The 24,033-nt window shown below is 40.5% G+C and overlaps 1 protein-coding gene and 1 non-coding gene across 3 annotated transcripts in view; both read left to right on the top strand.

Annotated features, from left to right (window-relative positions):
- The first annotated feature begins 12,425 nt into the window (after positions 1–12,425).
- LOC135490733 (uncharacterized) overlaps positions 12,426–24,033 on the top strand; it is a 146,719-nt gene continuing 135,111 nt past the window's right edge. For both annotated transcript variants that reach the window (XM_064776146.1, XM_064776149.1), the window contains exon 1: positions 12,426–12,650. The gene's annotated coding sequence lies outside the window, so the exon portion shown is untranslated. The remainder of the gene's footprint in view (positions 12,651–24,033) is intronic.
- On the top strand, positions 20,671–20,791 carry LOC135491870 (U5 spliceosomal RNA). Its single transcript, XR_010447949.1, has one exon. It is a non-coding gene; the product is annotated as a U5 spliceosomal RNA (small nuclear RNA).

Consider the following 24,033-nt stretch of genomic DNA (forward strand, 5'->3'; position numbering starts at 1 on the left):
CTTGCCCAACACTGACGGGAAAGCCAAGAAATCTTCGAGAGGAAAATGCCGAATCAAAGCAATTGCCATCTCCCATCCCGCGTCCTAACCAAATACATCCACCCTGTCATGGGGTCACTGGAGGTTGGAATCAAGCAATGATGGACAAAAGCCTTCATTTGATGACATCATTTTATTACATCGTGGTTGCAATGCCATGCCGAGCATTTGCCGTCATAGAAATCGAAATTGGAGATTGAAGAAAGAAAACATTATTTATTTCTCGGAAAACAAGACACGTGTATTTTATACAAAACAGAACACACATTAAAAACATGAGTGAACCGATTTAATGATATGATCGAGCTTGAGCAATTGGATAGTACATGTATTGACAATGGTGTTAATGTAGTAAAGTGCAGTATCCATAAGTGTAATTGGCCGGTAGGCAACAGAGCACGTATGTTGATAAATGATTGCCTGAATTGATTAATGTGCTTTGTTATACAGTTAAGATGAAAATCTGCCTGCAACGACACAAACTTCAAAACGTTTTGCGAACAACTGTTATTTTATACACCTGTAAAGCATGATTTGATATAAAGATAACCAAAATGGACGGAATCAACATGACCCGCATGACCCTAGACTGTGGAGACGGTGGAAATCTCACTTTCGAGCCATACGCCAGGACGGACGGAATGGAAAACCAAGATTGTGTACTGACACTTAAAAAATGTTTTGGCACAGAGAATGTAAAGTTTTTCACAATATCACAGAAACTTAAAACACAAGGCTTGGAACACGCCTACGTTATTAAGGAGAAAATCCTCTTTGCGAACCATCACAGTCTCTTGAGCTGCCTACCAAGCAAGCACAGATTACCTTTTGTTGCCAAATGTATATGCATGTAGCCCGGTTGTTAGAAAGCATGTCAGCTGATAAGATTACGTTGACGCGTTGTTACATGCGCCCATTAGTACATGAAACTACATTAAGGCACGATGTTATGAGCTAACATGCTTTCTAACAACTGGGCAGGAGGAACTGCGAGAAAATCATATCTCAATCACCTTCAATACGCTAAGACACAGGTGTCATCGAATCTCCATCATTTTGACTGTTCGACCTTGTTGGTCTCGTATATGGATTTTGTGACCGAAAGAAATTGACAGCCACGACTGTGTTTCTGAGGGTCGTGATATGATTGGTTGCTCGCCGATTACTAGTATTTGCTGGCACCGCTTCTTGTACTGTTGTTACAGTCGCCGGTTGTGGTTGTGGTTGTTCCGTGACTACCACTATAGCTCCGGCCTGTTGTGGTTGATCTCCCTCTGGGCCTACGTACGGAGGCGGTGGTGAGGTAGGTAAGGGAAGACTGTAGCCGTAGATGGGGAGCTGGTCGCCCTGAACATCTTGGGAGTACGGTGGAGGTGCCGGTACATCTCCTCCAGGGTTCCGCATTCGCTGGATCAGTTCCCGCCTCTCGCGGGTCTTTGCTTCGTATTCCTCTGAAATATGTACGGACAATAAAAAGCTTCGGCATGATTTGTAGTTTGCATGTACATTGATGAATCTAGTAATTAAGGCGCGGTTCATTGAGGGAAACGTAGTGCACAAATCGAGAGACAGGTTTTACTGTGTATCAAACATTCAGTATAATTTTTTTCCACTTGAACCCAGCCCTGACAAAAAATCAGGACAGCGATGTGAGAAAGACATGCTGTGTGCTTGACAAAGCTAGAATGGAAAAACAGCACTTCTGAAAAATGCTGCGCAGGGTTTTCCCTTTGAATGAAAGTGATTAACTGCCACTGAAGTATATAGCAACATCCTCCAAAGGGCAGTTCTTTTTTTGCTTGGTAAAGAGCGTCTATCTAAACCTTTCTCAACACCAACCCTACGGCAATCTATAACGAGTGCCGCGCCCCAGTGCGGAGTGCTGTAGTTCTTGAGCCTGAAGCTGTGAAGCAAGCCGGGAGATTCTAGATGGCATGGCTGTTCTTGCAGTTCTTGACCGGGTAGGTCGATTTAAAGGTATTTTACTTTTTCTTATTTGAAAACGTAGCCAAAGCACCAATCGTTAACTCACCTGCGAGTCCTATATACATGCATCCCCAAATACAGCTCCAGATCCAGCCAATCAGGAAGAATGGGATCAGGAGAAGTTGGCAACTGCCTATGAGGATACTGATCATGACCGGGGTGCACTTCCGCTTCCGGTGCCTCCGTCGGCGGGGGTCAAGGTCGGCCATGTTACAGCAACAGGTGCCGAATGTCGAGCAGCAGGTTCCTGAAAACAGAGACAGGGAGACATTCAACATAACGTCAAAATCTGTTCCTTGCACTTTGTATGACAAACATGACGAATAATATTAATGGTCATACATTGAAAAATTCGGCCCGGAAGAGTGCCTTTTTCCATCAGACACTCACCGGTCAGGTCCTATCATATTCTGATAGATTATGGTGCTATAGAGGCCATGACTGTCAATAGGTCAGAGGTTAAAGCGTATTCAACATCTACGTCCGAATGACCACGAACTTGTCTTCATCATGTGTCATCCAAGGCGGAGCTTTGTTGACGACAGACGAACGGGTCGGCCAGGCCAAGATACTCACCAAATCCTGGTAAGATGAAGTTCAAAACGGCACACAATGCAGCAAAGCACATCGGCATGATTGGGACGATGCCTTTATCCCTGAGGAGATGAGTCGTGCTGGGCTGCCGATGCTCACGGTCTGATCTACGCTCGCTTCTTCTCCGCTCCGTCACCCTTTGTCGCTGGACCTCCATGATCTCTGCTATAGTCGGGAGCTGGCGCCGAACCTCCCCTTCTCCCGTGCCCGCAGTCCCCTCTCCAGCAGCCGGAGTGGTCCCGCTCGCACTCGTGTGCCCCTCTTGTCCTGGTTGCACCTCATTGCGTTGAGAAGGCACAGCTTCATCTCTACCAGATGATTCCACACCATTACTGGTGTTGTTACTCTGTGCCTCAGTCCGTGTAGTCTGAGTTCCGTGCTGCCGGGACTGACCCTGTCCCTGTTGTTGGGTCCTGTTCCTGCCCCGGGAGTAATACGCGTTGCTATCTATATGATCCCCTGTCAGTTGTTCATCATTCTCTGGTTCAGGCGTATCTAAGTCTGGGGTCTGAATTTCAATATTTAATGCCTGAACATCAGCATTATGAGCCATATTTCGCACTTTTATCAACACTTAAACGGGACAATATTCTCGCGACTATATGCCAAGTCTACCAAAAAGTAAGATAAAGTCAAGTCACGATGTAGACCGTAGGGCCTACCAAAACGAGGACAAACTTTAGCTACATCATAAACGTAGGCCCTACTCACAACTTCTTCTATTCTTCCCTAACAGTTATAATCGTAAGAGTAAAATAAGAAGCTCCTGCCATTCCGATCTTTACACTGTTTATACACTGTGTTGTCTCCATGGAATGTCCAATACGATACCGTTATAACAAGGTGCTTGGTCTACATGTAAATTAAAATCACAGCGAAATAAGTAGTCAACAACAAAGAATCACTTGTGAAAAACACGAAATATCGTTCCACATTATACAAACACTTTACATGCTGTATATTCCTCAATATTCAGAAAACAAAATACGAAAAATTTCACACTGTTTACTGGAATTTTCAATGTGACAACAACAGAGCATGCGTAATCAGCCAAAAAGAAATAAAGGGGCTAATACAGGTCATACTGGGGCCCTCCATGGCAGGTATATAGGTAGGCCTGCTCGACATACATCCACATAGGCCTAGGAAGCCAAGTCTGCTTGCGTAACTTGATCCTCAAATATCGTGTGTGCGTTAAAGCGGTTGAAATGCTTAGATATAGCTGTGGTATTTGTTTTTAAACCAAGCCTCTGGCATTCGTTTTGATAATGAGATCATTATGGCAGTAATGTAGCAAAATATTAAACTATAGAGCAAGCAAAGGCCTACAGTGGCGAAATAAGAAAAATGTGTCTACGATGCCCTATCGAATGAATAGACTGACCGGTCATATGCAAGCCACAATAGACTCGCTTTCCCTTTTCTCAAAATAATTTTAAGGCTGTAGTGCATTCTATCCACCCCTTCATTCCACCAGCAACAAAAGATCGGGCAGGCCCATTGTTCCGGAAATCTATTCCCTATCCAATACTGCCGTGTTTATTGGGTGCCGTGGTCTCCTTGACTCTTAAACTGATCGCTTGACTGACTTTATGCAATACAATTCAATTAATTCTGTATTAATACCAGAGATGAAAAAGGAAGGACGAGGCTTTGCCAGGTTTAGCATAGATGGCATTGTCAAGATGTTCAACGAGAGATGGCAATCGGAATGAGAAGCTAGGTTACACTACTACGCAACCGCGTGCTAACTATACGTCGTTATGTGACTCTACCAACCGTGGCCGCCATTTTGGATCCGCTCCTCCGCGATTCGTTGAGTGGATCACAGGTTCGTGAAGATACCAGGATCATAGCGGTCGATCAGCCCAGAATTATTTGATAAACACTCAAACTGAATGAACTTTACACACACATTTCTCTTTGATATCGTCACGCGCCTGCGACCAATCCGGGATCTCGTTGTGTAATAAATATCCAGTTGAAATATATGTGTTGGCAGAGAGAAAGTATCTCAGCTAGTGTCAATCTTAGTTGGAACGTGAACCTGGGATGAAGAGGAGAAGCAAGAATATTGTATATCTGCCGGTGGTTTCGTGGCCTTCGTATTGGTCATTTGTTATGCTGTAAACTCAGGGTATCCCCTGGGGTGCCTCACACATGTTTTATATATGGTAACCATGAGACTAATCAATCCCATTTGGTTGATTGGATTGCTATGTCAGTGTCTTTGTTGGATATATCCCTCGCGCAGAATATCACCCTTTACTGCTCGGCACAAATCATTTCGAAATTTTCATTTTCATAAGCAAGATTTGCTGTTTGTATTGGCCAACCAGAAACCCTCAATCATGCTTCGTCGGTGCAGGAAACTGAGTGGAGTATTTTAATTGGACAGTACAAACAGGAAGTGTTCATGGTCGGAATCCTGCCTGAAGAATAGTGGTAAATGACACCGACATACGAAGCACCAATTCGAATCAGTCATTTTGATCTCCATTAACATCCACTTGGTCATTATTTAAAAATGTGTTTAGTCTCATTCAAAACTAAAAGAATTGAAGTCTGTGAATGCCTCCGCTTGTCTGGATCAGTTAATTGAAACCCGAAAGATGCTTTGAATATGTTGATGAGAAGAAACTTCAAGATGCGACAAATGCTTCAGGCAATTGAGTCAACAAAGCGATGAAACCGCAATCGTTATGTATCCAATGCAAATGTATTGTCCCTTCTGGGGCCCCAACCCCGATCATTCTTGCACAGGAAATGATCTTGATTCATCGAAACCCCCCTGTGAGATAGAATCATCCGTATAAATTATTTCCCAGTGGATTTGAAATTTTTTTGGAATTACAGATTTGTAATGTGGCGTTTTATTCAGGAAACTGCCATCAAGTCAGCCGATATGACACTGATTTCCCTTCGGCTAATTTACAATACAGCGATGACTGTGTCAGAGGTCGTAATTAAACTTACAAATCAACCCAATTAATTCAATTCTAGACGGTCGCTTTCGCGACAGCTTCCCAGAGGTGGAAGATCTCACGATGATTTGAATAATGCTTTCGCGATGTACCATAAAAATGGGCAGAATTGTCGTATCGGCGGCATTCACATGAGAGATGTTTCATTCAGAAGTGGTAATCATACGTACAAATCTACTAGACCAATGATTTTATTTTGACGTCTTGGCACAATTCTTGCAATTTGATCTCATGATGTCAAATATAACGATGTCTACAATGTTCTACACCATGACACACCGCAGGAGGATCCGAAGAGCAGTGCATTACAATGGAGAGACATATCTGTCTTTTTACCGGCAATGCTGATATGTTTATTTAGAACGTATTCACACAATTTGAAATTTTCTCAAATTCAATTACAAATTTCAAATATTTAACCAACGGTGTAGGCTTTCAATGAGTCAGCCTTAGTGTCCCATCTCAACAGGATACGCGGTGACCACTGCAACCCGAACCCAAATGACCGATAACAGGACGCAGAGGAAACCACTGATCACTGATATGGAATGCAATCAGGCTGTTAATCCAATTCTGAGAGGATAGATTACTTGATGTGCCCAAATCTTGTACCATCGCTTTAGTGAAGCCAGTAGGACGTTGCAATGGTTGCTTGGTCAACATATGGCGCAGCGCTCAGGCAAAAAATCCTACTCCCCTGTGGCTATTTCCTACCAATAAATTACTTTTGCGAAATGACCAGTTATCGCTGTGGTCACTATCGGCGAGTAGAGAAGGGGGAAAAATCAATTTGTTGAAATGGGCTTTTGGGAGTTTGCATGAGCAGTCGTTGATCACACTGATGACGATTCATGTAAAAAAGTTACTCTTGTATATTTGGCTTTTCGTCAGCCCGGTTCATCAGACCTTTTCAGATGAGTACTGAATAGGTAACTGAAAAGAAACATACATATACACATCCTTTGCAAATAGTTTCTAAAATGCACTCAATCAAAGCCAAGGTCTGAGCATCAATTCATAACAGGGTTAAATCAACCCAGCCCCGAAAGTATGACGCCCCAGCCCGTTCCAGTGCAGTGCATTCCGTCAATTCGAAGAAGCCCCGCCCGTACCACAAGTGCTGCGACCCTATCACACGATAGAGTTGAGAAATCTCAATTACCAGGTGCGTTATTGAGGTCAACCTTGGTTGATCTGTGATAGTGCAGTGTTGGCGTTATGACCATGCGAACTATTCATCTAGAGGCGAGGTTAATAGATCGGGCGACGGCATGGAGTAATTTGATATGTTGGACGCTGCATACAAAATTCATTGCACATGACCAGAACACCCTCTGACCGCCAGACTAGCTCGTGCATGTGCGAGATCCGATTTCAGCAGTGCTTTGTGCGAGTGTATTTTAGCTACGATCGAAGGGCCTGCTTTGGCAGGACCTTGCTGATACCAGACAGGCCGACAACACAAGTCGTCTTTCTCTATTGGTAAGCAAACTATCAAGAAGTTGTTTATATTTCCTCTTGACAATAGGATAATTGTTCTCGCTAGCAATAGGCCTATGCTCTCTTCTCCTGACTTTTACAATGTGAATAGCAAATCCACCTTGCGGCCTCAATCGATACATTTGATAAATTTGTCAGTGGTTACTATGAATTACCAATACTGGCTGCAATTCGGTGAATACTTGAGCAAGGTGTGTTTACTATCTGAACTTATACAAGACAATAGAGAATGATGTAATGCCTCTGTAAGAAAGCTTCCTGCCCCCCCCCCCCCATCCTGACTCGTGCGTTTGCGTCACCACTATCGACCCCCCCCCCCCCGCTATAACCGAAGTTATGATGAGATTCACGATGGTCACCCTCATAAAATAATTGCCCATGTCATATTTTCTACATTTTTTAAGGAAAATGGAAAAGACTTACTCATTTCCTTACTATTTCAAACTTATTTTGCAGCTAACTAAGAATAACATGTTTAAACAGACAAAGAACATGCCATTGATGATATGTCTTCTTGGAGTTACATTACGGGTCAAGATGACATAGGCAGTTTGACAAATACTCTAATGCAACTTAGGCAATTTGATTTAAGAAAACCATGACTTAGGCATATCAAAGAGTCTAATGTTGCTTATTGTAAAACTGCCCAAGTCACATTTGTTTGATTTAGGCATAAGGCAAATCTGCCTAAGTCACAAGCTTGACTTTGGCAGTTATTCCATTGACCTTCCTACACACCAGGAGATGAGACAATGGGTGGTATGAATAAAGACTAGCAAATGCTTTTACTCCGGTTTTGTACAGGAAGGCCTCGTGTAAAATGTACATGGAGATTTAAATAAAAGCATTTGCTAGTCTTTATTCATATCACCCATTAGGTTGAGCACTTTTACCACGAGTGAATCTTATGGTAAAGAACTGACTTCTGCGAAAGTATCAATTTGGCCAAAACATGACTTGCCTGGGCATTTATTCCATGAGGGTGACGATATATATATTTTCGATTTTATAATATGTCATCGCAAATGTTACAGACCGCGCCTTCCGTAAAAAATAAAAAATTGGTGAACGTCGTCTTAGAAAATACGTGAATATATTTATAACCCCAGGTGCACTAATGCGTCGATAATGACTGGTTATTATTTCTTAATGGACTCGCCCAGCCACCCGCTGCCGCTTAGATTGCCTTCATGCTAAACTGAATGCAAAAATTGACTCGCGTAATGCGACTGACTCTGACCCCATCAAGGAGCAGGTGTCCCGACTCGAGCCCAGCATTCCGATTAGTGGCCATCAATCGTTTACAATGTATAATACCAGTGACGTAGTGGGTCTGATTAAGTTTCACGAAATCGCCAATAGGGTCTCTCCTAATCATGCCATACCAGTCGCTACAAAGATGGAAAATGGGGTGGATTACGGGTGAGGCTGGAACTAACAATTCGAGTTGTTTATTGTAGCGACTGGTATGGTATGTTATTGGATCTGCCCCTGGAATGATAGTTTTTATTTAATGACAATTATGTTTATATGTATTTCTGGTAAAATGGACAACGGCAATGTCGGAGAATGCCGAGTTTGCATCATTTGGGGCGAAAAGTGGTGTCCTACAACCCCCCCCCCCCCCCAACCTGGAGCCTGTAAGGACTAAAACGTTGATTATGGCGCTGTATTGGGTATGCGTTGTTAACGCCTTTCATGTGCACGGACATTGTTTTTGTAGCCATGGTATTGAAATTTACTGCTGAAATAAACGAAACTTCGAAGAAATTGTTGAGTACTTTTCTCATGGCGGCCCAAAAGGACACGGACATATATTTTTGAAAAAGCCTAGATATGACTGGTCCAATTTACCACCAGAAAGCCGATGTCAGATTTCATGGAGGTGCGCGTGCTTCGGTGCGTGAGGGTAGATTAAAATTATATCTGAATTCAATTCAGTTTGCTTAAATTGAAGTTATTTATTTCATGAATGTTAAAAATAAGACTGGTATAGTTTGAGTTAGTTTGAGAAAAAGAATGCCTGTCTCAGTTTGAAGGTGTAGTTGACGAATGTTTATCATCGTAGCGTGCGTTCACGGATAATTGTGTTAGTAAAGTTTGTAGCAGTTTGTGGTGTATCGTACTATAATGACATTTGTTTGGACTTCAAAAAGCATTGATATTCATAGTGAAAGTTGGAGTTATTTCTAATCAGCAGGAGCCAAGAGTAAGTATGTCTCAGTTTCAAGTTTTATCATGGTAGCAACAAAGCGTAGTGCGTTCACGGATAATCATGTTAGTAAAGTTTGCAGCAGTTTGTGGTGTATCGAACTATAATGACATTTGTTTGGACTTCAAAGATATTCATAGTGAAAGTTGGAGGAGTTATTTCTAATCAGCAGGAGCCAAGAGAGAGTAAGTATGTCTCAGTTTCAAGTTTTATCATGGTAGCAACAAAGCGTAGTGCGTTCACGGATAATTATGTTAGTAAAGTGTGTAGCAGTTTGTGGTGTATCAAATTATAATGACAGTTGTTTGGACTTTCAAAAAGCATTGATATTCATAGTGAAAGTTGGAGGACTTATTTCTAATCAGCAGGAGCCAAGAGTAAGTACATATGTCTCAGTTTCAAGGTTCATCATGGTAGCAACAAAGCGTTGTGCGTTCACGGATGATTATGTTAGTAAAGTGTGTAGCAGTTTGTGGTGTATCAAATTATAATGACAGTTGTTCGGACTTTCAAAAAGCATTGATATTCATAATGAACTGAAAGTTGGAGGACTTATTTCTAATAAACAGGAGCCAAGAGTAAGTATGTCTCAGTTTCAAGTTTTATCATGGTAGCAACAAAGCGTAGTGCGTTCACGGATGATTATGTTATTAAAGTGTGCAGCAGTTTGTGGTGTATCGAACTATAATGACAATTGTTTGGACTTCAAAATGCATTGATATTCATAGTGAAAGTTGGAGGAGTTATTTCTAATCAGCAGGAGCCAAGAGTAAGTATGTCTCAGTTTCAAGGTTTATCATGGGAGCAACAAAGCGTAGTGCTTTCACGGATGATTATGTTAGTAAAGTGTGTAGCAGTTTGTGGTGTATCAAGTTATAATGACAGTTGTTTGGACTTTAAAGATATTCATAGTGAAAGTTGGAGGAGTTATTTCTAATCAGCAGGAGCCAAGAGTAAGTATGTCTCAGTTTCAAGGTTTATCATGGTAGCAACAGAGCGTAGTGCGTTCACGGATAATTATGTTGTTAAAGTGTGTAGCAGTTTCTGGTGTATCAAATTATAATGACATTTGTTTTGACTTTCAAAAAGCATTGATATTCATAGTGAAAGTTGGAGGAGTTATTTCTAATAAGCAGGAGCCAAGAGTAAGTATGTCTCAGTTTCAAGATTTATCATGGGAGCAACAAAGCGTAGTGCGTTCACGGATGATTATGTTAGTAAAATGTGTAGCAGTTTGTGGTGTATCAAATTATAATGACAGTTGTTTGGACTTTCAAAATGCATTGATATTCATTGTGAACGTTGGAGGAGTCATTTCTAATAAGCAGGAGCCAAGAGTAAGTATGTTTCAGTTTCAAGTTTTACCATGGGAGCAACAAAGCGTAGTGCGTTCACGGATGATTATGTTAGTATTGTGTGTAGCAATTTGTGGTGTATCAAATTATAATGACATTTGTTTTGACTTTCAAAATGCATTGATATTCATTGTGAACGTTGGAGGAGTCATTTCTAATCAGCAGGAGCCAAAGTAAGTATGTCTCAGTGTCAAGTTTTATCATGGTAGCAACAAAGCGTAGTGCGTTCACGGATGATTATGTTAGTAAAGTGTGTAGCAGTTTGTGGTGTATCAAATTATAATGACTTTTGTTTTGACTTTCAAAAAGCATTGATATTCATAGTGAAAGTTGGAGGAGTTATTTCTAATAAGCAGGAGCCAAGAGTAAGTATGTCTCAGTTTCAAGGTTTATCATGGGAGCAACAAAGCGTAGTGCGTTCACGGATGATTATGTTAGTAAAATGTGTAGCAGTTTGTGGTGACAATTGTTTGGACTTTCAAAAAGCATTGATATTCATAGTGAAAGTTGGAGGAGTTATTTCTAATCGGCAGGAGCCAAGAGTAAGTATGTCTCAGTTTCAAGTTTTACCATGGGAGCAACAAAGCGTAGTGCGTTCACGGATGATTATGTTAGTAAAATTTGTAGCAGTTTGTTGTGTATCGAACTATAATGACAATTGTTTTGACTTTCAAAATGCATTGATATTCATAGTGAAAGTTGGAGGAGTTATTTCTAATCGGCAGGAGCCAAGAGTAAGTATGTCTCAGTTTCAAGTTTTACCATGGGAGCAACAAAGCGTAGTGCGTTCACGGATGATTATGTTAGTAAAGTGTGTAGCAGTTTGTGGTGTATCAAATTATAATGACAGTTGTTTGGACTTTCAAAAAGCATTGATATTCATAGTGAAAGTTGGAGGAGTTATTTCTAATAAGCAGGAGCCAAGAGTAAGTATGTCTCAGTTTCAAGGTTTATCATGGTAGCAACAGAGCGAAGTGCGTTCACGGATGATTATGTTAGTAAAGTGTGTAGCAGTTTGTGGTGTATCAAATTATAATGACATTTGTTTTGACTTTCAAAAAGCATTGATATTCATAGCGAACTGAAAGTTGGAGGACTTATTTCTTATAAGCAGGAGCCAAGAGTAAGTATGTCTCAGTTTCAAGGTTTATCATGGTAGCAACAAAGCGTAGTGCGTTCACGGATAATTATGTTAGTAAAATGTGTAGCAGTTTGTGGTGTATCAAATTATAATGACAGTTGTTTGGACTTTCAAAAAGCATTGATATTCATAGTGAAAGTTGGAGGACTTATTTCTAATCAGCAGGAGCCAAGAGAGGGTAAGTATGTCTCAGTTTCAAGGTTTATCATGGGAGCAACGAAGCGTAGTGCGTTCACGGATGATTATGTTAGTAAAGTGTGTAGCAGTTTGTGGTGTATCAAATTATAATGACATTTGTTTTGACTTTCAAAAAGCATTGATATTCATAGTGAAAGTTGGAGGAGTTATTTCTAATCAGCAGGAGCCAAGAGAGAGTAAGTATGTCTTAGTTTCAAGTTTTATCATGGTAGCAACAAATCGTAGTGCGTTCACGGATAATTATTACAGAGTTTACAGAATCTGTGTTTTTAGTCGAAACAATTCTTTTGACATAATTCTGCATGGAACTGCCGGAGGAAATATTCAATTGAAAGAAGGATACATGTATTTCCGCGCTGGGTGAAATGTTTGTGTTTTGAAGCCCAGTGCGCACCATCAGGCGGCTATCCGACGCATCACCACCGTCATCTGTTGTGGTATATTACGTTCAGCTATCATCGATTTGGCACAGTCTTTGCCGACGATGTAGCTTCTGTGTGGCCTGCTGCTTCACCGTATCTGTGACTGGATGCACTTTGGATATTAGTGAAACTTGACGATTGGCGAAGAGTGACTTTTTACTGGAGTAAATAATCAAGAGGAGGAACAAGTGCTTGGAGTGATGACACGTCTCTCTTAAGGTAGGACAATTTACTTTACAACTATTCAGAAGCTATCATTACTAAAGGGTTATGCCGTTCGTATTTGATATTGGGTCAAGGAAATAGTAATGCAGTTATACACAATGCCGTAGTGTAGTTTTCATGGATGCAGCTTTGCTGAAACTTGATATACCAAGTATTTGTATATCTGTTTACACAGAAGCATTGTTGAAGTTTATATTCAATACATATTTACAACTATGGAAATTTTCAAATTCAATTAAAAAAATTAATTTTTTAACGAACGGCGTAGGCCTTCGAGTAATTAATAAAGTTTCTAGACAACCGGATTTGAAAAGTCAACAATTTAATTTTAGCCTCCGTTTGTTTGTTACTTTGACTCTGCGCGATTTAGAACTTTCTTGTCCATGTTGTACGTGCAAAGTAATTAATCTTTCGTGACTATTTTTTATAGAGTAAATAGTCATGGCGATTTCATTGTCTTTGGTCTGCTAGCAATTCGACCAAAAATAACTTCTGGCCTGTATAGACTACTCTGCGTATGCAATGGTATCCTTAGCGTGGTTGAGGCCTCGTCGTCCTGGTGCATATTCAATTTAATGTGAAATATACACCTGTCGATATTCCCAACACGGCTAGTGATCTTGAAATCGGTCTTTCCCTAATTGTTTCAATGATGTTATAATCATAGAAATGGTGATTTTGGGTTCGTGGCCATGCTCGTTAGCTAAACAAATGACTTTCACATGTAACTGGAGGAGGAAGAGCCCTCAATAACTGTTACAGCGTAGCATAGACCAATGTCTATCTGCTGGCACCCCTTTAATTAATTCATAAATAAAACTATTTGCAATTCCAATGAGTTGAATGCTTGGAGGACAATGAAATTACGTGTATTAATATGCAATTTCAAACCTGTTGAAAATGTCCATGATTATGGAGTGTCTATTTGTGGGGTTTCAGGTGTATGCATAGTCTAGTCATAGGCTACATGTAAGTGTGGTAACCAAACTTATTGCCATGACTGTCATTCATTGTACACCGGTCGTATCCTGCATGACATGTCACCTCCCGCGACAATATCCGGGCAACTACACTATAGTACGACCTGAGTAGCTGTCCTCAACAACCACGTGCATGTTACTTTCCGACAGTATTACCAATCTGAGCATTTTGACTGACCTAATGCGTTTAAATCACTAAGGGAATCCAACCCGCTGACCTATAGTCGGCATTGATACGAATCATTCGCTGACGTCAGTCCTGTTTTTCCTTTAACATGAAAATCGCACTGATTACTTTCCTTTCGATTTCTCTTTGATTCGTTTGTAATATTCATCCGCAATACCGTATGCATTTCATTGCCTCATGTCTGTATATTTGTTTTTGCAGAACGTGTTTTTATTATGATAAATCAAGAACGTTAAAGAACCTTTTTCTGTTATCGACATCGTCATCGGATCTAAACCACATATCGATGTTACTAAGAACTAATGAACTGGCTGCGTACACGTAAAATGAAAAAAAAACACCTTTTGTTTTCTGTGATTCTTAAGATCATCTGATAGTTTTTCACTTCACTGAAAAATCCCAGCGGGGTGCAGATTTCTGATAGCTGAAAAACCTTATAGGTTCTTTAAATGGCTCAAAAACCTTTATTTCAAAGAGTGCAGCTTGTCTTTAACTCGATCGCAGTTGTTATGAATGTACTTCTGTTCTCTTAAAGACGGACAATTAAAGGATATTATATTGGAAATGTTTTAGACATGTTGGCCATAAACCACATCAATCCTCTTTGGTGAGCGAACTAAGTTCTCTCGTGGTGCAGATATCGTTAAAAGTACTAGACGAGTGACATAATGAACTTACATCCCAGCTTGTCTCCAACCCGACATGCCCAGGATGGCTGCATGTGCTTCAGTCCTCTTGATGTCGGGAAGCGCGGATATTAGTATTGAGAAGGTTAAGTAGTTATTGGAGATGTTGTTACCTACTCATAATTCCGCCTGCTGTAAATTTTACCAGAAACCGATCAATATGGCTCGCTATCTGTTCTGATTTAACGTATTAAGAACGCCAAGTGTCCTCGTTATACCCGTTTGGGAACGCCAGGAGAGCACTACGTTCTGCCGGCGAGTCATTGACTGTTGTCCCTTCCAGAAAATGAAATGTTATAACGAGAAAAACGTATGCGCCAAAATATTCTTCGGGGAGCACTAGCTGCTAACTGTCAATACAACTGAGCCTGCAGCGTCGTTGGTTCCTTGCTTGTCTCACTAGAGTTCCCATTTACAACTTTTTCAACTCGCTCAGTGTATAAAGGAGATTGAGTTGCTGCCATTGTTCACCCGTATTTTTTCGCGAACTGCACGTTGGTCCGACACTTTTCTTTCAATAATGTCGATTTTTGTTGTTACAACTCTGGCTAAAAGTGAAAACTTATGGATAATTGACAAATGATATCCTCCTCGTTGCCGACGTAAATCTAATTAGCATTCCAAAGGTATAATTAATTGCACGATTAGTGGTGAGATATTTTGCATGATGCGACAGTTGTAACAGGTGTCAAAAATGCACGTCATGCACAGAAACCTATACTCGCATGTTTGTCGCATATCATTATTCCATCTTATTCTGCATAATATGAAGACTAATGTGACACTATCATAATAAATTTTCTGCTAGTTGAGTGTGACTGGGGTAAAGGTTACAGTCACCGCTGGGAGCTGTAAATGGGTCTGTTTCCTTAGACTATATGTAGACAGCGGGACTTGCGTCATAGGGTAATACAGAGAGCGAATTTGAATCCGAAACATGGACCATGATGACTCCTTAATGATGATGATACTAATGAGTGCGTCCGTTAAGACGCTATACGCTCATCACCTAGTAGTATAACCTCTTATCACATTGGGTCCATAGGTTACATTGTTTGAGGTGTTGTAGAATAAGATCCAGCGACATATATTTGAAGGCATTGTCGTCAGCAAAATACCACTTTCGTCTCCTTTTGCTTAGATCGTAGCTAGTCTGGGTACAACCACTGAAGACTGCACCACTGAACTATGATCGATTTCATTGAATAGTTACTGATAGAATTCTTGATGATAGTAGTCATGATAGGACATTTGATATTTCTAATGAATAAAAGCCTGCCTTCTTTTGACTATCTGTCCTCATGTTGACTTCCACTGTTAAAAAGTCTAAGCTGCTTATATTGCCGATGGATATACCCGAAACAACCCTACAAAAACAGAATCATGAACAACACCGTGTAGATCACTAACCACAAATCTGAACTACATTTAAGCTCCTAATGACACTTTCTATGGTGTTCTGATGTCAACTTGCCGGCTCCCTAACTATCTCATACTTGTCGATTGGCCTTGGACGATGTCTTTCCAAACCTCACGATTTTTTTACAGAATCACCTCATGAAAGCTCCCAAAGTCACCAAGGTTGTCAACTGTCCACATCCATAAATGTCATATCTTAAAAACAGAATTATGAAATGAAAGGAAGAATTATTGGTATTGTTTCGTCAACTTTGCCAACTGTTGCAAACGTATCGATTAGACGCCATGGCTAACGGTCGCGCAAGCTCTCAGCGACAAGATCTGACGTAAACTGCTTAGCTTTTATCCTACTTAGGCTAATCCCCAACAGAGAGAATATGTTATATTGTCTTAGCCGAGACGAAAAGGAAAATGATAAAAACTGTCAACACGGGTCTTCCATTATGAGGATTGTGACATGCTCGTCTTAGCTGCCAAGATGAGAGGATTGCACAGGCGAAGCATTTTTTCTTCGGCAAGGAGCCCTTCATGCGGTTGTTATAATTGCGGCATCCTTTAAAAAGAAAAGTTTCGGAGCATTTGAAAACGCAGTTATGCACACCATAGAGGTTTTCCAGAAAAAAAGAAACCCGTAAGGTTTTAGAGCCTGTAAAACACCTTAGGGAGTTTTCATTTTCCTGAAAAAACCTGAAGTGGATTTTTGTCGGTGTTGCTTAAAATGCTTAAAAACCCTTATTTTGAAGAGAAATGTGCTGATAATTGGTCCCCAAGTCCTCAAGTTTGAAAGTGCAGGATCAACAACTTTTCTTTTTGTTTATTATTGGGTGTTTTTCCAGCTTCACGTCTAAATCCCGTTCCTGAGAATTGCATCAGCCTTCACTTGCATACCTTCATTTCATCGATCCTTAAAAGCCAGGATCTAACACTGTGGCGCATCCCAATGCGTCTCTTGAACACATGATTCTATATATTTTCCGGCGCCCCGGAAAACTTCCATTAAAGATTCAAGTATCCATCCTGTCGTATCGTTTTGTGTCTGAGTGTATGTCTTGTGCTGGAGCACGAGATTGCTTTACACTCTTCAGACAGTTAGTTTCTGAGATATCCTATCGGGAGATCATTTTGCAGCGCTATCAAACCCCATAGAAGCGAGAAAGGTAATCTCCTTATTGTCACCGGGAATCTGAATTTTACTTGCCATTGAATGTGCCCTAAATTTCCGAAGGGGTCGTTTTTCAAAAACACCCGGGCAATTCATGATATGGATTTTCTGAGGGCAATTCTCAGTCAATTTCATAGCGTTTCTCAAACTGGTCATTTGGAACCCGTTCCCTTGATGATCATGTTAGAATGTGAGTATATCCTCAACTGAGTAATCATGCATCTGTCTCGGCTGATGTCTCCGTCAACGAAATGAGAAGAATGTTGCAAAAGTGATGTTGTCTCTGAAACGTGTCTTTAATGCCTTTTTCAACATGTACCCCTCAGTCTCAGAATAGCGGACAGTTTCTTCGCATGTTAACTAACTAAACGATGTCATACAGCCACTAACAGCAGTTGTAACCTTCGAAACATCAAGGATAGGCACTGGCCGGCCTCATCGAAATGATCAGCCGTTGCAGTCTATCGATACATACCCGATTACAACCCATACCCGTAATTGGTATGTAGATGTAAGAAGAAGTCAGCCATCCATATGTCAAGAAATTGACCGGCTTGAATTACCTGAATAGTTGCAGGTAATAATTTGCATGAGTGACCTTTACGCTTAGTTTGTCTTGGTCGTAATGATGTTGGAGCCAAAGAGACTCTTTTCCCCGCTTGATTTCACCGTGTTGGCTCAAGTCAAACGTTGATGGGTGGGCAGTGTCATGTAAATGACACACGTCTGAGAGATTACGGAATACGTGACCCGGTATACGATCCGATATACGATCTCAACTTCCGAGACATGCTGAAAATTACGTTACATAGTTTGTTCAGCTCGAATATCGACTGCTGATCGAGCTAAATGAACGATAGAACTTATCGGGCTTGTGATTCGGCGATTATTCTGAGTGATTGTTCATAGATTTTGAGAAGAAACCGCTCAATATACTCCATTTCTTCACTTAAAAAACCACTTGAGGTGGTGCTTTCATTTACACTCACGTTCACTTCGTGCGACAAATCTTATCTCAGGGAAGCTTGAATGTATGTTGCTTTGGGTTTGGCTGATCCTGTTACATGGATTATAGTGCCAGTGTTACTTCCGAAAATAACTTTTGTTGAACATGATCAGAGTTTCTGTGAATTCAGCTGTAACCTGCTACATGTGGTAATTTCCCGGGAGTATTCTTCAACTTGCATGCAATCTGTCTAAATCGTATTGAAAGTAAGTCAATAATTGAAAGTGTCGCCCTAATGCCGAGCACTTGAGCACTGCATTATTGTCAATACACAAGTATACCTCCCTAATACGATAAAGTTGATCATAACCAAGAGATTTGGACACAAATGCGCTTAAATCAAATTAAATCACCTCATGTCAGCACGTATGGCGGAGTAATCCCTGTGATTGACGGCAATCTATGAATGGGTTGCAGTTGTTGGCGATTCAATCATTTCTGTTTTAGTCAGGCAAAAACTCCAGTACATTCTTCTTCAAGAACGTATCGAATGCATACCTGTCACTCGATCAGTTTAGAGTGAATATTCGAAGCGATCAATTCGATTGGTAAACGATTTCTCCATCATTTCTCCTTATCGCCATTGCCTGCTGGGTTGACGAGCCATTAACGTGCATACGCATGTTGTGACAAATGCTACGCTATACATTCCCTAAAACAGAAAATATGTATTAGATCTAGATGCATTGCCACAGATTATTGCCCATTTAACCGTAACCCATAACTTGTTGGGTAATTGAATCTGTCACAGATTTTTGAATTATAACGGATATCTATTAAAAAAGTGTAATATTCGCCGTTTTATTTCGTTTATTCCCGAGGCAAACTGGAGCCTACCTAAATCGGCGATTAATTATATGCTGGTGCTTCTTGCTCGGCTATTATGCATATCGGCATCTGGTGACTTCGAATATGGATATTGAAATTGCTACCAACACACGAGTACTGCTAGTGAGCGTGGTGTTTATTGAGCATGCATTTCCCGGATTGCAAAACCTGCGTATCACTCAAATATACCATCCATGCCCTATTAGTGTCAGTATCACTGGTCTTGCTCCAATGCTGACCTTGATTTCCCTCTTTGGTTTCTCCATCTTCTATGGCTAGTATCCTGTGCACGGAGTTGCAATAGTTGTTGACTCTCTTGCAACTAAACTAATGTGATAAACTCTCATATCTCTCATAACAAAACTCCCTTCAGGCTCATCACATTTCTTACGACTGGTACTACTTATGTTTAATGTATACAAACGTACCTTTGCGTACATTCTGTCGTATGAGCAATGGGGGATTTTACAAGCAATTGACGGTCCAGCGAATCAGAACGAGGCCGCGCCAAACCCATAGAAAAATGGGCCAGATAATCGGCCAATGACATTTGCATGTCCTCACGGTGAGGCCAAACAATCGGCATGATATCATGATACATGGGATCAACCTGATATATTGGATACATCTTATTGGGATGAATCAAGCTGATGACAACCCTGGTCAAATGATATTTCCATGTCAATGATCGACCAGGATGAGACAAGAGCCTTTCGGGACAAGAGTCTCGATATTCATGAGACCAAGATCAATGACTGGGCCAATGGACCAGATATATGATGTACGGCCGGATCAACTCTTATTACAGGGTATTTGTAATCCCCGTCACGTGTAGACTATTTTGAATTGTGGCAAATATCACTGGTAGTTTATGGAGATTTGGTGTCGTCCCTCCTGAAGTTTTAGAATTCATCAGTTCGGCGGAGTGTCTAACGTGCACTTTCTTTGAGGCTGGAATTCAGGCTTCAGCTTTGGTCGCTAGGGGCATTTCTCTTTGCTGTGTCCTTCATGCAGAGCGAATGAATCGTAACATTTTTAGACAATTGGATGGCAAAGCTGTCTGATATACGTGAATTGTAATGTAAAAAGGCTCATGTCAATCGGTTGAGACTGCAAAAAGCAAATCACTGATCTCGTACGAAGAAGCAGTGGCTTTTTGTAAGGGAATCGAACATCACAACAACTATCAAGAAAAAACCCAACGAGATTGTATTTGTAATAAGCAATATATTTTGGATTGGCGATTTATTGATAAGATCATCCAATCAGGTTGTTCAGCCTGATTGTCTCGTGGATGAGCCTTCCTTTATAGCTTGGATTGTGAGTTAATTGGAGGCCAAGTGATCACAATTCCCGGATCTATATAGATATATATTTTGATATTGTGGGGATTAAGCCTTCCAATAAAAAACAACCATCGGTACTGATATTGCCACAGACAATTCTCATGTCTGATTTTTGATGAATGCTCAAAGTTTGAAATGAGTTCGGTGTAAGTTAGTTACTAGCCTCGACGCCAGGGGAGAAATGGCATTTGTTGATGCTCCTGCCATTTTAGCTTGATTTGACTTTCTTCCGGCTATTGGTATGGCATGTGGTATGAAACATAAGAGCCTGTCACCTCTGAGGTCCGGGGTTCGATTCCGGTCAAGCCTGGTGTACTCGCGTGACAGAGAGCTTAATAGAGACTCTTCAATAACTAAGGTTTCCTCCAGAGTCTCGAGTTTCCTTACTGAACACTACACATGGCTCTGGTTTCTCTTCAATCCCACGCATAAATCTTTCGCCTTCTACTAAAGATTTCCGTGGAGAGGAACACTCTAATGAGTCTATAGACATTTTGTTCTTCTGACAAGTTCGTATTAATGGCCACATGATATCATTGTTTTCCCGAAGTGCATGGGTTTTCTTAGTACAAGGAAGCGTGATCTCGAATACGACAAAATGACTGTGTCCAGAACCAGGTCATCTATTTTCCAGCGGTATCTTGTCTGCGATGACCTATTGATTCGGTTCAGGTCGATGTGGCGGCGGACGCGCTCCATCAACAGGGAAACCATTGAGCGGTGTACCATGTACAGGAATCTCAACCCCATTATGGCCACATTGATCCCAATGTTTTCTTCTGGTTTCCTCTTGTCCCCAGGCACAGTTTTTTTCTTTGAGGAAATATGTCGATTTTTGAGATTTGATAATATTTCATTTGATGATAAGACGTGTGAGGTCTCTGCAGACAACCTTGTTTGTATTAATGACAGGCGGTTTAGATACGAGATGAGATTCATAAGTTGGATGTGGTGGTGGTTCGATAATGGCATCCGAACGAGGACAGAAAACTTGGTTTGAAGGTCAACTGACTGGACTCCCTATTATAGATTTCCTCAGTATGGTTCCTTGAGGAAGAATGTTCTTTGTTAGAGAACAAAAGGCTGAGTTGCAACTATTGAGATTTGCCGATATATTCTCAATGTCAATTGTTCGTCAGCTCTGCGGTATTTAACGACGACCATAGCTGCAGGTCATGATGTTCCGTCAGACAAGCTTCACTTTTGAAGACCAGACCAGTTTTTTTGTAACTAGTATATTTTGTGACCTTTTACAAATGCAGTAATCTAATGAGCATGTGTTCACATATATCTAACCGGCCACATACCACATATCGCCAAAGGGATAGTTTAGTTCAGTCGAGCAACCAAACCCAAACTGGAGTTCTGCGTTTATTTTCAACCTGTACTAATTCCAGCGAACTTCTCACCAAACCTAGTCAGGGGAGCACCGTTTCATTTTCACGAAATAAAACATGTTAAACCTATTCAAGCGTGGAATTATGGCTTAGCAAAATAATCAAACAATCGGCCTTGGGGAAATCAGTTGAGAATGAAATAAAAAGGTGATGCAAAAATGCCAGTCAGTTGTACCATGATACACCGATCTCGTGGAGTTTTATAAATAGTTAATTTTAAAATCAAATGCATTCGTTGTTTTTAGGATTGGTTTGCTTCTTCTTACAGTTACAACTTGCTGGTTCCCAGTGGTCTCTAAGGAAACTGTGATTCCGCATTTGAAACGAATGCAATATAGCATATACCTTTATCACTCCAACTGATGTAATGTTGAATGTCAATGCTGAAGTTTTGATATGTTTACTGTGACGGTGGCCAACAGGGGTTGTGGAATAAAAATCGTATTAAAAGACCCTTTCGAATAAGATAGTGATTTTATCAAATAAGATAAACGTGCTTCTATTAGTTTTTGGCACCCAGATGAGAATTCACGATTATTCTGTGCGCAATGAGCATGAACGAAGAAAACATGACTGCCTGCACGCCTACGCGCCATAACACATGAGTTAATGCAGAAACTAATCGGCCCAAAGAAAAAACGATTTTAATTTAATAATTTTTTATGATTAGCTGATGAGGAATTCCCGAAGGCACGAATTTCTGTTATAAACCGCTAATCATTGATGTAGAATAATTACAAAAGGACAAAATGTTGGGTGATAAGAAATCGCACGAGCCCAAAACGGCATGTTTAACAGCAATTCCATGTGGTGCACACCATCATCCGGAGTTCGTCAAGCTGTAGAGTTCCAGCATCAATAAGAATATGTCGTCTCACGAGACAGCAAGAAGTGGTAATTAGGCATTTGAAGTTAGTTTCTCATGTTGAAGTAATGAGTTCATGCAAACAAAGCGAAAAATAATAAAATAGAATTAAGTTTACATTAAAAATGATATTAAAAAAACTACTGCCTGCTGACGTTTAACGAAAAAGGGCAATGTTATAGATGTAGTGTTGTTCTTCCTAAAGAGACTCCTGGCATCCTGTAAACAATAGTAAAACATTCTTGTACAATTCTAAGTTTAGTTCTTGATTAAGAATCTTACAACAATCTTGTGACGAATGTACATGCACATGTACACGAAACTAAAAACGATTTTAACTAAGAGTTTTAGAAGTATCTAATCTGTATGTTAGACCTGTTCACTCCCGACGCAACTATAGTTGCAGTGAATCAAGCTGCAATGTATCGCTCATGGTGCGGGCGGTCATACGATCGCAATGACATCCATCATATCGTAGTGGTTTTTGACTTGGTGGTACAGGATGTGCCGTAACTATCTATGTAAAGGCTTGGGACACCACGTTGAAACGCCACTTTTGACATGGAAACGGGTTCATGATGTAATATATGCCATCTTGTTCGTTTTCAACGCCGAAAATATAGCTCAAAATATAGCAGAAAAGTTGCGCGAAGTGTAAAAAAGTTGATGTATGTACATGATGATAACGACCTAGATGGAGCAAAAGTTAAGTCTCATTTAAAAGTCATTTTCAAGTTGTTCAGCTTTGTCATTAACATGTTTTGCAATCCATTGTGGTTCACTGAACGACGCTCTAAATTGAAATCACAATCACAAAGGGTGACATTTGCATTTTTTTGAAATGAACCATGCTCCAGCGCCTCTTAAGTCATGTTCATTAATCTTAAAACATTGTGTATAGTCAACATGTGCCACGTTCACGTTACTCATTAGGTCTAATTGAAATTCAAACCGTGTTGCCTTTCTGAAAATTGCCAAAGAAACTGATTTAATTAAAATTAAAATTTCAATAAATCATGTGTGCCAAGTGTCAACTCGAGAATTTCCCATGGTTTTAGAATGCCGGAGGAAAATTGATTGAAAGTGGCATCGAGTTACAGGGAATTGCACATAAAGAGGATAGAAATGCTGTCGAATTTGCTTTCAGATTGTCAAATCAGGATAACCATGAACCGAGATTCAAGACTGAATCATTGAGTTTTGGCCTTTATATAATAATTTCAGAATGTTGTTATGGTTCCTCGAACCAAAGTGTTACAGTCCTTATTCGTCTTCTCTTGATGTCATTTGCAGTATATATAACTCGCCCCGATTTCCAAATCGCTTTCGGTAATCTAGTACATGTAATTGCCTCTGTACAGATGGAAAATGAAATTCATTTCACTTTCGTCACCTCCGCAATCATGACAATGACATTGAAAAATACCAGTTTTGCTTGTTTATCTGGTATGTTTATACACTATATCATGACACAACCCCTCCATAAACATGCTAAGAACTT

Source organism: Lineus longissimus, chromosome 7 (genome assembly GCF_910592395.1).
Source record: "Lineus longissimus chromosome 7, tnLinLong1.2, whole genome shotgun sequence".
Lineage (NCBI taxonomy): Eukaryota > Metazoa > Nemertea > Pilidiophora > Heteronemertea > Lineidae > Lineus > Lineus longissimus.